This window comes from Athene noctua, chromosome 3, assembly GCF_965140245.1.
Source record: "Athene noctua chromosome 3, bAthNoc1.hap1.1, whole genome shotgun sequence".
Classification (NCBI taxonomy): domain Eukaryota; kingdom Metazoa; phylum Chordata; class Aves; order Strigiformes; family Strigidae; genus Athene; species Athene noctua.
This window is the reverse complement of record NC_134039.1, coordinates 76,285,980-76,302,411: the sequence shown is the minus strand read 5'-3', so window position 1 is coordinate 76,302,411 and position 16,432 is coordinate 76,285,980. Positions and strand designations below refer to the sequence as shown.

General features: G+C 38.7%; 1 protein-coding gene across 2 annotated transcripts in view; it reads right to left on the bottom strand.

Annotated features, from left to right (window-relative positions):
- Positions 1–14,578: 14,578 nt before the first annotated feature.
- The window catches only part of GNAI1 (G protein subunit alpha i1), a 36,068-nt gene continuing 34,214 nt past the window's right edge, over positions 14,579–16,432 (bottom strand). For both annotated transcript variants that reach the window (XM_074903410.1, XM_074903409.1), the window contains one exon: positions 14,579–16,405. The gene's annotated coding sequence lies outside the window, so the exon portion shown is untranslated. The remainder of the gene's footprint in view (positions 16,406–16,432) is intronic.

Below are 16,432 nucleotides of genomic sequence, written 5' to 3'. Positions count from 1 at the left end.
GATCACTTCATTCAAGCATAGTGGAAAAAAGAAAATTACTACTGTTGTTCTCAGGACCTAATCCTTGTTTTAGAAAGGTGACATCATTATCAAGCACTAGTAAACTGAAATAACATTGAGCTGATTTCCTGTTACATTGGGTACCTCCTTTAAAGATGCATTTTACAGTCCATGTTCACAGCCTTGCAGGAAGAGGATATTTATTTTTAGCAACATCCTTGAATGTTTCTACCAGTGAGCAGATCTATAAGAAAACAGTACAATTGCTAAATCTCATTGATCCAGCTGGTTTTCTGTTACTGAAGAACAAAGTTAAATAGATTGCAATGGTGGATTTTTATCATGCAATCAAGCACCAAAGACTGGAACGAACAATATAATCATCTTACTTTTTTTTTTTATTACTGTTTTAATTTAAAAAAAGTAAGAAAACAGAGGTCACAGCTTATTTTCCCAGAATGACTGACATCCACAGGTATGAAAACATTACAAAATTCAGGCCATGTAATCTAGTCCTGTGATAAAGACACAGACCAGCTTCAGAAGATTTGAACTCAGAAGCCTCCAGCAGCAAACTTGCCATTTTCCTTTTCTTCCTGTGCCATTGTTTTGCCATATTATCTGCCATAAAGTTCCTGACAGGAATTCTGCGCTATGTCACTGGACTTTTCTTCACCCTAGTCAGTTCTGAAATGGTATTTCTTGAATTGAGTCAAGAACAGATGTTGCAGATGCTCAGGTTTGCTGTTATGGCATCCCAGAGTACCAGAATCCACATCTCTGTGGTAGCTTTCCTTGGATTCCATATTCTGTAACTGCATGGACTCACTATGCTTGAGGACATTAAGGCCACTGAAGGCCTTAAATACATCATCACCCATCCTTCTACCTCACTCATAAACAATTCACCCCCTAATCCTTTCTGATAAGACAAAATGCAGAAACAGCCCTGCTGCATTACTGTGGTTTGATTGTGCTTGCTTGGGGCAGGAGGAAGTGCCAACACAGGCTGCACACTGGGGACACACGGTATGGTCTGAAAGCAAGTAACTTGGCACCTAGGGGACGGACATCCCAAAATGCCTACCATCCAGTACAGAAGCAGCCCTGATTACTATCCCACTCCCATCTTCCCCGCCTTCCACACTCCACGTTCTTCCACAAGACCATTCCCAGGGTCCTAAGGCTGCTTGTCCTCTATCAAGACAGCCTGTCCTAGGGATCCCAAATGTTGGCCTCCTCAGGAGAAGGAGCATCAGCAGATATTCCTGCAGTGCCCACTACAGGTATTCACCACCAGGAAGAGTAGCAGATCATACAGTCTCAGTCCCAGATCTGGCTGAGAAGCAGCAAGATTAAGAGCAGCTCCCAGAAGAGGAGGCTGTTTCTCTAAAGGATGATGTGGCTATTGTGATTAACGATGAGGCAAATCCTTGCAACAGCGCAAAGGAGTCAATCCAGTCCCTCCAGAGCAGACAAGGAAAAAACAGGGATGGACCAATAGCATCAAACCCTTCCCACAGCAGACCCAGACCAACATTCCCATTTCAACTGCTGTTTCCCACAGTTACAGGAAAGCTTATCCCAGGTTCTCATCTCTAGGTTGCTACCAAAACAGAGAGATCGTCCAGACTGAACAGAGGGCACTGCCATCCACTCCCTCTCCATGCTGAAGGATGTTCAGCAGTAGTCAGTAAGTCTTCTCAGCAAAGGCCCTTCTCCAAGAAGTCTTTTTCTGATATGATCATCAAACTGAAGATTCTTACCAAAATCTGTTTTGAGGTCCTAATAAGCTAAGTATAGATATGGGCAACAGTGTGTGTCTTTAGACTAGAACGGTTCCTCACCATGAGAACATGAGAATTTAGCCTCACCTGTTCTCAGGCTGGCACATACAATTCAGTGTGCATCATCCAGCAGCAAGTTGAGTGTCAAGATGTTGCAAACAAGAGAAGGAAAACAAAAAGACCGTCTCATAGGCTGCATTCAAAGGAAGGTCATGGATACCACGAAAAGAGCAGTTCCTTGGTCATATTTTCTAATCTGAGCCTCCAACCCCAGAAGACCCCATGGCAGGACACTTCTCTGGCCCCAGAAGAATAGCAGGTGTCCAGGAAGCAGCTGCCCTGGCAGAGGCCAAGTAGACTGCCATCAAGACAGCTGGCAAGCTCTTCCCAGTCTGCTCCCCACACAACAAGCTGGCTGGATCCTTACCAAAATTGTAAAAATAAATCTTAAAAATTTGTTTCATTGTTTTGCTGGGAGCTTTTTCGGCTTCTACTCTTCTCCCATAACAGCAAGCTTTTTGCCAAGAAGACAGCCCACGTACAAGGGTTGATACAGAAATACAGGTTGCTAGACAGGAGAGATATTAAGAGTTACAGTTTATCTCCATAGATTAAAAGCTGACAGCAGTAAGGAGGAATGCCCAGAAGATTGTAGAGGTTTGGTAGTGGCTAAAGAGCAGCTTTCCAGCACCCATGCCTGAGAGTTTTTCACAAAAATTTTCCTAGCCCTGTAGAATAGGGATGAACTTTATGAGGATTAATGGTCTGAATAAAAAGCAACATACTGCTTATGTCTTGTATTGTACAAGTAACCTTGTAAGTGCTCTTATAAGGTGTAAGATGTTTTTTGCATATAGCATGTTTTCACTATGGAGAAAAGATCAGTGCTTTAGAGAGGGAAACAGAAGCAATACAGATGAGTGCAACGTCTAGTTGTGCTAGAAGGGAGGCAGGGAATGTTAGGAGAAAAGCAGCTTGGGACAAGGCTGAGCCTGCTGACCCCTGCCCTGCTGAACACTTCACTAGGGTAATGCCACAGCTCACAGCATTCCATTCCCTGCACAGCGATTTCAAGCACTTTGCATTACTGGGAGAAGGGCTGTCCCACAGCATCCTTCTCCTTAGTGTGATGACAGAAAACACACTGCATGTAAACACTGAGGAGTTAGGACCCTCTCAAAGAAAGTGCATGTGCCTCTTGGTGTCCTGGTAGAGCTGAATGGTAAATGAAGAGTGGGGATTGATATACTGGTATACCAGAGGATGAGGTTTTCTTTGAGGAGAAGAAATGCATCTTCAGTGGAATATGGCTGAGGTAAAAGCCAATTTGAGATGTAAGCTGTTGCTGCAGAGACTCACAGAAACCACTGATCTTCCACAATGGTTCACAGGGCCTGTAAAGTAACAGGATAATTAGTTAACACAATTGTAATTGTATTATGAAAGCTGCATACAGGGATGTGTACTCCTTTACAGTTGAGAGACCCCTGATGATACCACCAGTACCGATTAACCTCAGGTATACAACCATTATGGACCAAACTACACTGAAACAGAAATATGGTATCACAAGTTTAGGCCACCAGCAGATGGTTGTCTTACTTTGAACTGATTCCTCACTGACCAGTGCAAGTAAAGGATTTCCAAAATCCGGAGGGGAATGGCAAGGCTCTCTTCCAGAGGAATGGATTCCCAGGAGACTCTATGCCCCTTCAGCAGAAATAAGAGCACTGGGCATCTGTGCATAGACTCTTACATCCAGCAAATAGCATAACATCTACATTAGATTTAGTTTTCATCAGGAATGTGCTTCCAAAGCAAATTTCCTCATCATCTTCACTGGTTCCCACTGCGGACAAGTTCTGCAACATCTGAACCAGGAGTGCCCTCACCATGTTCCAGCTGCTACAGGGCGCTTGGTTCAAAAGAGCAGTAAGACACCCTGAAAGGCACAGAGCTTGGGCACTGCATCCTTAGCAACAGGCATGTCATTGTACTTGAACAAATCTGCTTTGCTTGGTCTGTACTGCTGGCTAACAGGTATAGCCAAGGTGAGTGTGAGACAAGTGACCCATGAGCAGGGCTAACACTAGACACACATTCCAGAGGCAGCAACGCGTGTGCTGCAGTTGAACCATGGTACAGCCCAGGGAAACCACTGTAGAGCACAGCAGGACAGAACAGTATGGTCGCAAACCAGTCTGCAACAGTCAGAAGGAGGATTTTAATGCACTCCCTGATAATACCTATTAAATTTAGCATAGACACAAATTTCCTCAGCTTCTTTCTATACTCAAGGTGTGTTTCTGGTGTTCTGTTTAATGCACATAAAAAGCACATCAGAGTGGAACAGGTCTGGCAATTTCAATTTCAGCTACAAACTGATTTTAGTATCAATTTTTATGAATCCTTGAAAAAGATTTTACACTAATAGGACTGCTGACAGATCATACTGTAAACAGTGTTAGTACGTAACTTACAACTAGATTTGATAAGCACACAAAATGTGAGGAGAAGCTATGGAATATATTTCTGAGAAATTAATCCAACTCTGAAGTCAGCTGTTTTTTAAAGCAGAGAAAACATGATTAAAACAGACTAATCTAAGGTTCAAGTAAACATCCTTTCTAAAAGGACATAAACATACACTTTCCAAGAAAAAGGTTATATACCCAGTTCCTAAAGTATCATTTTACTCTTCCTCTGTGGAAAGTTTATACTACTTTTCTAACCTATGCCTTTAAAGAAAGGCTCACTAACTTCCAGGCCATAAGGATAATTAAGTACTAAATAAATTGTCTGTATTCAATCACTGCAGCCCAGAGAAGCAGATCTCAAAAATGGCTGAGGAATAACAGTGCAGTTTTGGAGACATCCTAAGGAGTAAGGCTGAATATGATTCTCTCATATTCACTTGTTCTGCCACAGACTTCACATGCAACTTAGAGCAAGAAATCTATTATAATGAATTAGGTATGCCAGGAAATGGTCTTTGATTCTACTGAAGTCAGTTTTGGCCTTGGTTTTGGTAGTAGAGTAATACCCCATGTAATTTTCACCAGTGGAAGAGAACTTCCAGTTTGTTGTTACAGAAAATACCTTAAACACAAGATAGCACATTACAGTGTGCAAGGGGCCTGTTTTACAGAATCACAGAATCATCTAGGTTGGAAAGGACCCTGGAGATCATCTAGTCCAACCATTCGCCTAGCACAGTTCCCACCTACAGCATATCCTTAAGCTCTAAATCGACCCTACTCTTGAACACCTCCAGGGATGGGGACTCCACCACCTCCCTGGGCAGCCCATTCCAACATAACAACCCGTTCTGTAAAGAAATGCTTCCTAATATCTAGTCTGAACTTTCCTGGCCCAACTTGAGGCCATTCCCTCGTCCTGTCACTTTCTACAAGGCTAAAGAGACTCATCCCCAGCTCTCTGCACCCTCCTTTCAGGTAGCTGTAGAGGGCGATGAGGTCTCCCCTCAGCCTCCTCTTCTCCAGACTAAACCCCCCCAGTTCCCTCAGCCGCTCCCCGTACGACCTGTGCTCCAGACCCTGCACCAGCTCCGTTGCCCTTCTCTGGACATGCTCGAGTCATTCAATGTCCTTTTTGTAGTGAGGGGCCCAGAACTGAACACAGGAATCGAGGGGCGGCCTCACCAGTGCCGAGTACAGGGGTCAGATCCCTTCCCTGTTCCTGCTGGCCACGCTAGTGCTGACACAAGCCAGGATGCCATTGGCCTTCTTGGCCACCTGGGCACACTGCTGGCTCACATTCAGCCGGCTGTCAATCAACCCCCCAGGTCCCTCTCTGACTGGCAGCTCTCCAGCCACTCCTCCCCAAGCCTGTAGGGCTACAGGTGCAAGAACCATCCTTGCCTGAATTGTACATGGTATTGTTTATACATGCATACATAATAAATAAAAACCAATTTAATTCAGAATAAAAGTGGGATTTTAAAGTATACAGTAGAATTATTTAGATGTGTTAAAACATAACAAAACCAGGAAGTCTTGTTGCTAGTTATTATACAATGCTATTGTTTATGACATCATTTAGATCTAACTGCATCAGACTAAACAGAGCCCATCTTAAATGCCCTATGGATGCCAGATCTCTTGCTAAAAAGTACTGCTTCTAAGCCATTACACATCAGACAACATCCATTAAAAGCACTGCTGTGTGAGAATGTGGTCATTCACCTGACTTACTATCCTGCATGGGGCTTTGTGGCCATCACAGGTAAGTCAGCCAGTCATCCTCTACCCTTAGAGGAAGCAGAATTCAGTTGTGTGGGATAGACAATGTTGAACACAAAACTCCCATCTATGTTGGCAGCAAAGCAATGAACAGCACTGTCAGGTACATTCTACTGTTGTATTCTAGTACCAGTAGCTTTTGCTAGTGTCTTGAGAGAAATTCCCTACCTCTAATGCTGTTTTTTAAGGGATGAAGTGTGATAAGTGTTCTGATACTTGATTAAGGTTTTCTAAAGAGGATTCATATCCCTCACAAAACCAGGTTTATCTGTCAAGCTTATTTACTGCAGTAAAATCCTACCTGACTGGTAAATCATGATGTCATCTGCACATGTTGCAAACTCCTTTGGCTGTGATTAACTTTGTGGGATGACTTCTTATGTGTTCTGATTAACTGTGAGGAATTGAATTCTTAGCCATCTTATTTCCTTTAAATGCTATTCCAGATAGCTTACCTCAAATGATCATCTATGGAAACAAAGCCAGAAGGGTTTTGCATTGTTGGTTACAGCAGGTAATTTGTCTAGGAAATGAGGCAACTTCCTATTCAGGATGAGTTTTTATACTTTAAATGGGAATGATTTAGTAAGTCTGGTTTTGGCAGTCCTCTTAAATCCTCTTGTACCATCACTGCTTTATCCCTAATCCAGCATTGTTTCAAACTTAGCACTCCACTGCCTTGGTTCAGACAGACCAGCTGTGACTACCACCATTAAAACAGCAGCCAGTCAGGAGTTCTCTTTTCATCAGCAGGTAACAGTGACCGAGGACTGCACTTTTAGAAGTACCAACCCCAATAAAGACACACACGATATAGTTGATAGTCATGCACTGAGCACTTAAAAATACAACACAGCAAATGCTCAGAAACACATGCCCAACCCTCCTTTGATTGTACATAAGGCATGGAGTTCAGGAGTTACATGGAAGACAGCCAGAGGCTGTGTGTATGTCCATATGATCATCGTATGGAGACTGTTACAGAAGAGACATCTACCCATAAGGATTATATATTGCTTTAAAAGGGCTTACTCTTTATCTTTCCATGTTGTGCTGATCTGATAGTCTCCTTCCATCTGCTTCCTCTCCAAAACATTAAAAATAGCATTCACAACAGAGATGTTTAGGTCTTACTTTTCTGCTGTAACAAATCCCACAGCCATTGGCATCCCCAGCTGCTTCCTCTTCCCCAAGATCCACTCACTGCCTTTCCTGTTACCTCCCTCTGCTACTAAAGATCCCCATAAATCAATGAATTACTTGGCAAGTACATTTATTGTAGCCATAGATAAGTAACTAGAGAGGAAAAAAACCTCTAAGTAGAAAGGTACACTGGCTCACAGCTTGGGTTCTGTTATTTGGCTCTTACTCCTCCATTATCTAGAGTCTTTGGCATTAGGAGCAAATTCATCTTTGTGACTCAAAATACATTTTGATTATGCCGCCTCATGATTATCATGCTCTGTGGCATGCCCTCCATGCTGTCTGACAGCAATAAAAAAAAAAAATCCAATTTTAAAGATTAATAGATACAGGAAAGTAAAAGATGGTAGCTTCTCACCGTATTTCTCATGTCATCCCTTTCAAAGAATTCAGCAGAGAGGCAGAATGCAGCAGCACTGAGCACCTACTCAGAATATGTGAAGTGCTGTGCTGAACAATAGCTAACAAAGTACCTTATTTTGTTATAATGAAATTCTGTAAACGTCAATTTATTGTGCTTAAAGCACAGAAGCCTGTATAGACACGTTAACTCCACTATTTTACCTTCCAGAATACAACACATAAGAAAAATCTGCCTTAAAAGTCCAGCTTACACCTTGTGGGCCACTGTCCACCTAAGAACATAGAAGTCCCCTGTGGAGTTAAGAGTTAAAGCAAAGAAAACTGACTTCCTAGGAATCTCTTTCTGAACCCAGCAGTTAAAGACTAATGGCTCTAGAGCTGAATTCCAGTTGGCAATTTGGCAAAGGATTGCTTTAGCAGCAGTCTTTAGTCAAAATCAAATCAGGCAAGGGAAAAAACCTTACAAGGAAGCTGCACGCCTTCATTCAGAAATTAAAAAAATGTTCTCCTAAAGTGTTCTGATGTCTAGTTAAACTCCTGCAGTCCTGTTTCACTGACGGCCTTTCCTCAATATGCTACCTGAATTCTTCCAAAATGAACACAGTATTATGATTTTTGTCTTTCTCTGGCCTAATAACATCATGACTTAATGAAAGTTACCCATTGATTATTCTGATCTGACCAGAAACAGCATGGAAGCAGAAAGGGGTTTTGGTATTTCAGCCTTTGATAATGTATTTTTCTGTGTTTTAATCTGCATATTTTTTTAAAAAAGTGCCTGTTTAGTAATTACAAACCTCTCAAGCAGTATCTAAGCTTTGGGAATGGAAAATTTTGAAAGCTTGTTGAAATGATTCAAACTGATATTTTTTAGTAAAATGCTCATTTCATATTCTTTCCCCATCCATTTTACCAAAAGGATTTTTTTTTTTTTTTTAAAAAAGAAAACTTTCCACTTTTAAACCCTTTTAACTTATAAATAGCTTTGCAAGATACACAAGGAGAAATGGAAACTGATGCAGGAAAGAATTGCAAGAATGGAAGGACTAAAAAAACGTGCACTGTATAGAAAAAGTCTCATCAGGCTGAATGCATCCAGCTCAAAGACACAGCTAAAGGATAACTCGATCAGTCTTAAGGGAGCTCTGTAAGTTTCTCCTGTTTGCTGGTAGTTCAGAAAATAATTAATAAATTTAAAATTGAATTATACATTATAAAGCATTATAAATAACATGGTGTCTGAAAAAAAGGTGTAAAAGAATGATTTTGTGACCATTCAAAGGTGAATAGCAGGGACATGGCCATAGTCTCACATACAGCTGGCAAGGCTGACACAGGCAAGTGAGTTCAGCATCTGCTTTGGTTCAGGGCAAGCATCTGAGTAGACATCTAACTTTCAGGTCTTCTATTGAACTTATCATACAACATACATGTTTGTTGCAAAATAATTAATTATTAGGATTGGTAACTGTGATATGTACAGATTCTAGCCCCTGCAGGAATGAGAAGTCATATTATCCAAGACGAAATCTGTTTAACAGCACAACTTAAAAACAACCATTTGCGTATTTATTAGTCCATTCATCAGGGCATTTTTCTCAGTTTGAGCAGGTCGTATGTATTTCAAAAATCAGGCTGAATAGCCTTGCAACTGGACTACAGAAAATACTGTGCCATCAACCCCTCAGTTCTGTATATAGTACGATGATGAGAAGTGCTATCTCCAAAAACCTGGCATAGATATACTTCAGAAATGAGTTTCTGAAATGCTGACATAATGTGATTATGTGTCTAAGTGTTATTGGAAAAATGCAAGGCTTTATTACCTAATATGAAATCTTAATTTTGCAAACTATTTCCTTAGTGATCATGTCCTCCTTACTTCTTAGATGTATAAATTTCATTGTGTTTTAAATAATCTGAAATACATTGCACTTTGCCAAAGGCTAAGAAAACACACTCATTACCACATGCCAGCTGATAGGCAATCACTTGACAAACTGTTTTAACTCACTTGAGATGCTGAACATTAAAGTGAAGCAAATTATCCCATTTCTAACATAACTGCTCATTGCTTTCTGAAGTCCTTCTGAAAGTGATGAAACAGCTAACTCCTTTTAAAGCTTTCACTGAAAGTCAGTTTATGTAAACAACCCCTCTACAGCAGTCATCACAGTTTGGCCTCAAAGGACCTTAACACTTGTACTCTGGTAGTTTAAGGTCCTGTATCACTGATACTATTTTACTTATTTCCTCTTTGTCAAGAACATCAACTGTCAATCTACTGGATCAAAACGTCAGAGCTATCAGTAAGTGCTATCAGATCTTTGCTGCAATTCCACAGAAGATACAAATGCTTCATTGTGCCTCTCTTACAGCCTATGGAAGCATTGTATTTCAGCACTGCTCTCAGGAAGGCTCACACTGAGCACCGAGTCCTCGATTACTCTTTTCACAGGTCTACTGGGGAAAAAAAAAAAAGTGAAATGAAATAGCTTTTCCCGGTCTCTGTGCTTTAATATTTAAAACACTATAAAACTCATTAAACAGTCTTGGGATTTATCCTTCAGATCATCTTTGAGACTCTACACTAAAAATTCTGGTTTTGAAGAAAAAACTCATTGAAAACCAGCAAAGTATTACTCTACAGCTGTATTAGTATTTTATTCTTTCTGGCACGGTTTTTAGCTAGAGGAAGATACATCTTCAAGGGGTGAGAAGGTGGATAGGACAAGATGTTTCAAGATCAACTGTACAATAGACCAACAACTTTCTTCTAGCAGCACCCACACACATCATCTCTTCTTGTAAAATTGTATTAAACTCTAAGAGGATTCAAATACGAACTTAACAAATAACCATTGCAGCTGCCTCCCTCCCCCCTATCTCTCTCCACCCCTCTGGGGAGTGCTCCCTCTCCCCTCTTCAAGAGAAGTAGGGTGCCTCTCGCCTATTTCTTTTTGCTAAGAGGCTCACAACCTTCTTCCTCAACGTTTCTAAGATCAGGCTGCCTGGGTCTTTAATACACAGACATCTAAAAGCCTCACCTGGAAAAGGGGTAGGAAGCTGAGCAACTACACATACCTCACTGTCCCAAAGTTGCCTTCTTCAAACACTGGAACACAGCTGTGAAGTTTATCATGGAGTATTTTCTTTAAAGCCTTCCCAGAACATCATCTGCCTGACTGACTACAAGTATCCTGAAAATGTTCTTTTTGTCTCAGTAGATGATATAGTTTATGACTTTCTTCCATCCCTTAAATAGTCAGAAGGCCAAAGACAGAGAATTTTACAAATAATTAAGTTATACATAGCAAAAACAAGGCAAACTAATGACATTTAAGCCAAACCAACATAACTTGGCTATGAGAGATACTGGCAGAATCTATAAGCAACAACTTCAGAATGTACTCATCTCCATGTGCAGTATCTAAATTAGACTTTTTTAAAATAACATCTCTAGAAGTATGAAGGATTTAAACCATATTTGTGTTAAAGATTAAAAGTACTAGAAAGATCATCATTAGAAACTGGATGTGACGAACTATCCTTGCTGACTTAGAGGTAGCTTTAAAACATAATACACAGGACAAAAATCACATCCTGAACACATGTTCAAGTATGTTTCCTACAATTAAGTCAATGAATATAATTTGAATATGCTTTTTCTGATTACTGGTGTTCAGTTTCATATTCTAAATTATGCAGTTGAAATATAATTTCTGGCAATTTACACCAAGTGAAAGGTAATACTACTCTCGCTGAAAAATTATTCTTGTATTAAGAACAAAGCTCTCAAAAGTTAGACAAAGTATTATAAGTTTGTGACTTATGGAATCAAAACAGGAATAGCTGAAACTTTGTTTTAAACTACCAAAAAAATCCTAGCATACAGGACAAGTAATAACCTTTTCCAATCAAAAATATGTAACATTCTCAGGATTACTTAGTTCCACAGAATTTTTAGAACAGATTTCATGGGGTGTTTTATCGCATTGTAGTAGAATCATTACAATGGCAGAGCAAGAGAGTGAGAATATGTGACTATGCCTCAGCAATTTTTTTTCCAGAGTAAGACATTATGGTTCCTGAGGTAAATTATTACATCTTTTGAATTTATGTACAAATCTGATGGATTATTAATTTGGTTTAGTTCAGATAACTGCTACTTTATTTTGACAAATGGGCAAACCCTTCTGGAAGTATCTTAATATCTATGTAAAATGACTCCCACTCAGCCATTTGTACTGTACAGTCTCAAAGTGCATTCATATTTTGTAGAAACAAGGACACTTATTTGCAAGAGGTATTTGAGATGTGCACTGTGTCATACTGTAAGGACTTCTGATCAGACTGCGTATCACTATGGAACTATAAGCTACATAACTGAAAAGCTTCACTGGCTCAAGTTTCTGGTTTCCCAGACTTTTCTTCGTGATTTCAATAGGAATACATGCAGTTTTAAGTACACTTACTCTATAATTAGTCTGCATATTCTTATAGTGGTGTAATAATTATTATTTTACATTACATACAGACATCTATTTTCTTTATCTGCAAAAGAAATTAAACATCAGCATATTCCACAGGATTCAAGGTACACATTCCTTAAGGTGTCTACACAATAGCACAACCTGTGAGTGGAAAAGCACAGTGACGAGTGACACCTCTTACCAAACTTCTCTATTAGTTTAAGGACAGAAAATGAGAGAGAATAAAGAAGTTAGCTGGAAACAACTAGTTCTGTGAAGCCACAGGGACTTCCACTGACAACATACTCAGTTTTAAAACATTTTTTGTTCCATTGCAATTAAAAACAGTCAAACTTCAGATAGCACATTCTGATCAGTACATCCTGGCATACATACATCTTTCGTTTGTAACAGCTGCTCTGCAATTCATTTCAGAATTGAGGCACTGCACTACAGAAATACAGTTCTACTACAGAACTATATTTCTATATGGTGGACTCAACTGTTTCCCCTTTCTAAAACCCAAAGGGGATTATGACCAAAAAAGGTGTAGCACTACACTATACCATATGGATCTCAAGCCATAGACTGCTTTTAAAAAAATAATCTGAATTATGACATTGTCCAAGCAACTTATTACTAAAATTAGGTAACCCTCAATAACCCTGATCTCTGCTGTGTCAGGTAAGAGTCAGAAAGCCTTCCCACTACCACAAAAAAGAAACCATATGCAGAACAAACCAACCAGAAACACCTTGTCTAGAACCATGACCAACTTTGAAAAAGGCTGCTCCTAAATATGGTATGCATAAAAAGCTTGATTAATGCACTTTACTCGGCCATTTTTAATTACAGCATATTTTCATGACTTGTAAACATATCTGATTGAATTTCTGCCTCTAACTTCCTCTGTGTCAAGGCAGGTTCTTTGCAAGAACTTCAGACACAGAGCTGGAAATGGTTTTCTTCCACCCATGCAACTGAAATTAATACTCCTGTTCTTCAGAGTCCAAAAAAATATCTAAATTTTTATGAAAAATACAGGCACTGATATAGCTAATGACTGGTAATTAACTCACTCTTCCACCAGTCTCGTATTTCTCATTCATAGTCTGTGAGTGTGCTCTCTCACAGGATGAGATGCTTTCAGTCTCTTGTTGCACCTTCTACACATTTTTCAAAATGAAATAGTCAATGATTTGAAGTTCACAACCCTGGTATTACTCTTTGACCCCCAGACTCTTAGTTATTAATATGAAATATAACAACTTCAAGAGACATCCACACAGTAGGATAGCCAGTATCTTGGTAGGGTTTCCTTTTTGCTTGATTTGGAACAGAAACTTGTCTTTTCATTTTCCCCAGTTCTAAACACACACTAGCTATCATGCTGTTCAGCATGTTGCAGATTGATCTCCTTTGTTCCCTAAGGTTTTACGTAGAATTTCAATCATGAAGCTGCTAATTGCACAGATAGAAACAGAAATGGCAATCCAGCAAATGCTACACTGTTCCCATGCTATGATCCTGGACCCTGTTTCGGTTACTAGTAAGTTACTACAATCTTCCTCCAAATTCAGTAAGTAACATCATGAAGCCAAAAATCTTCCAAGCCACACTTCCTCATAGTTAAGCCCCTTAAATATAACTACATGTTTAATGATAGCTGCATTTTACTGAGACAACACGCTCACAAGACCATGGGGGCTAAAGAAGCATCCATAAAGCTGTAATTCCCTACACATAATAAATTTATAACATTTAAAATAATCTGAAGTAGTATCTAAAATAGTAGAGGGAGCTTCCTTGTATAAGGCTAGAAAAAGCAGTTTCCCTGGATACTTTGCATAAAGAAATGAGGAATGAAGAACTGGAAGAGAACAGAGCCTCAGATTACTGAGGAACAAGACTATTCCCCAGTGGTGGGCCTGCAAGATTTCGTCCATTTTCTGCAGTGCTCTGACTAAGCACCGCCCTGAGGGAACAGAGATGGAGTGGAGCAATTGCAGTGAAAAGTACCTGTGGCTCCCACCGCTATTTCACATAAATCCTCTTGTAGCTTTTCCTAGAGCAGTGGCCTAGGCTGACAACTTTTGTCTCAGGACAGACAGTTCAACCAGTACAGAGCATCTATAAGGAAACATACTCGCTGTCTGCTCATCAAGTCAGAAAGACAATCTTATTTGCCTGGACTAGCAAGCAAAAGTATTTCACAAATTTGTTCTGTGTTAAGACATAAATACTTCTACTAAACACCAGTTGCAAAATTCCAAAAATACTCAAACTGAAGGTGTTAGGAACACTGGTAAAAGAGAAGCATTCAGGAATTCATCAATAATCTTCAATGTATGCTCATTTTCACGTTACTGTTCCTTGCATAAAGTTTTTGCATTTACTCTTGATTCCTATCTTCTAATTTTACTACCTAGTTATCTCCACAGGATGGATGCAAAAAGATTTTCATCAGCACATTTAATGAAAAACATTTCTTTCAAGCAAGGCACAAAATTTAATTTATTTACGTAATTTGATTAATCCCAATTTTTGTTTTACATTAAGTACAAAAAACAACTTGAATGTAGGTGTAAATACATTTCCACAAAGTAGTTCAATGAGATTTAAAATCAGTTATGGACCCAGAACTGTAAATCACAATTAAAAGAAGCCCAGGATATACAGATTGCTTACCGTAACTGCTGAAAAAGCTCATAATTTATGAATATATTTAACTACATCCAGTAGTAAGTTTTCTCCTTTCTAATCTTTCCTTTGAAACACATTTAGCAATTCTGTACCTAACAAAGGAAGCATTAGAGAATAAGAAGTGCAGACAAGTTTTACTCAAGCTGAGGCCTAAATGAAACACATACACTCAAAAATTAAATAACAAAATATTGACTTAAATATTTTGGTTGAACATTTCTAAGAACATAAATGCTAAGATAATATAGAAAAATAGCAACAGGTTCAAAGACTTATTCTCACAGAAATTATGATGTGCTGTAGCTGCCTGAAATATTTTAACAATTATAGAAAATCATACTTCCATGTTTGGTACATTTGTATCTTCTAGATGACATACACTTAAGACAACCATCCATGAACTTATTTACAAGTAGAAGCTTATTCATTTTAAAATCTGTATAAAAAAAATCAGTTTTGGCACTACCCATAAGGCAATGGATGAAATGTACCCAAGATAACAAATCACATCATGAAAGCATATCCAGAAGAAAATCATATTCTTTAACTTATTAAAGAAACTGTGAGACTTTAATTATAATTAAAGAGGAAATTAAAGAACCAGCATTTACAAGTCATTATAACACCCTATCCAAAATACTGAAGATTTTTATATGCAACAGGAAATTGCCTTAATCTGTGAAGCCACTGTGTCATGTCTTGTGGGAGAACCTAGTATTTCTATAGTTATTAAATTATCAAACCAGTTTTATTACCAGAAAATAGAAAAAAGTTTAAGGAGAACATGATTTTACTTCTTAAGTAAGCAGAAAAAAAAAAATTACTCTGAAATCCAGCCTTTGTTAATGGTCTATAAAAAAAACCAAACAACTTTTTGCCATTCACTCCACTGAGCAAAGACCACAGTTTCACACTCTTTTTTTATTGATATTAATGGTTTTAACAACTTCCTTTGTGCATTTCCATGAGTTTCAATGACAGCTGAACCTTAAAATTCAATTTCTCAGTGTTGCCACATTTGCCCTGCAAAGACTGCAAGCCCAGATTTCATAAACTGTGGATTTCATTTAAATTTTAAAAATAATCTTTGCATTTATCTTAAATTTATAAAAAGATTTTTTTTCAAAACTTAAGGCAAAAAACAAGTTTTATTGGTTATTTTTCTTTTAAGTCTGAGCAGGTGTATGAGGCTTTTTAAATATCAAAAAGAGCTAACGCCATATACAGTATTACGAACAAAAGTAAAGAATAAGGCAGCATGCACCCTTAAGACAAAAAGAAAATTTAATTTTACAAGATGTTTAAATAATCCAAAGGCAAAAAGTGTCTGTCTCCTCTAAGAGTATGTTCATAAAACATGGAAATTTTAGAGGACATCAAGTTACTAAAATATTCCGTTCAACGTTTATACAAATACATTACTACAATTTTAAGTTTACATACAATCAACTGACATCTCAGTGTTAACTAATTACTTAAATTTACAAGACAAACATAAATAAAGCTGTTAAAACAGGCAAGTACAGTACTGATCTATCATTCAGCACAATGTATTTTGTATTTCGTTCTGCTCAAAAAGAATCAGATTAGGATTGTGCGAAGTCGTTCTCCAAACCTAGAAATAAAATAAAAGAGAATTAAG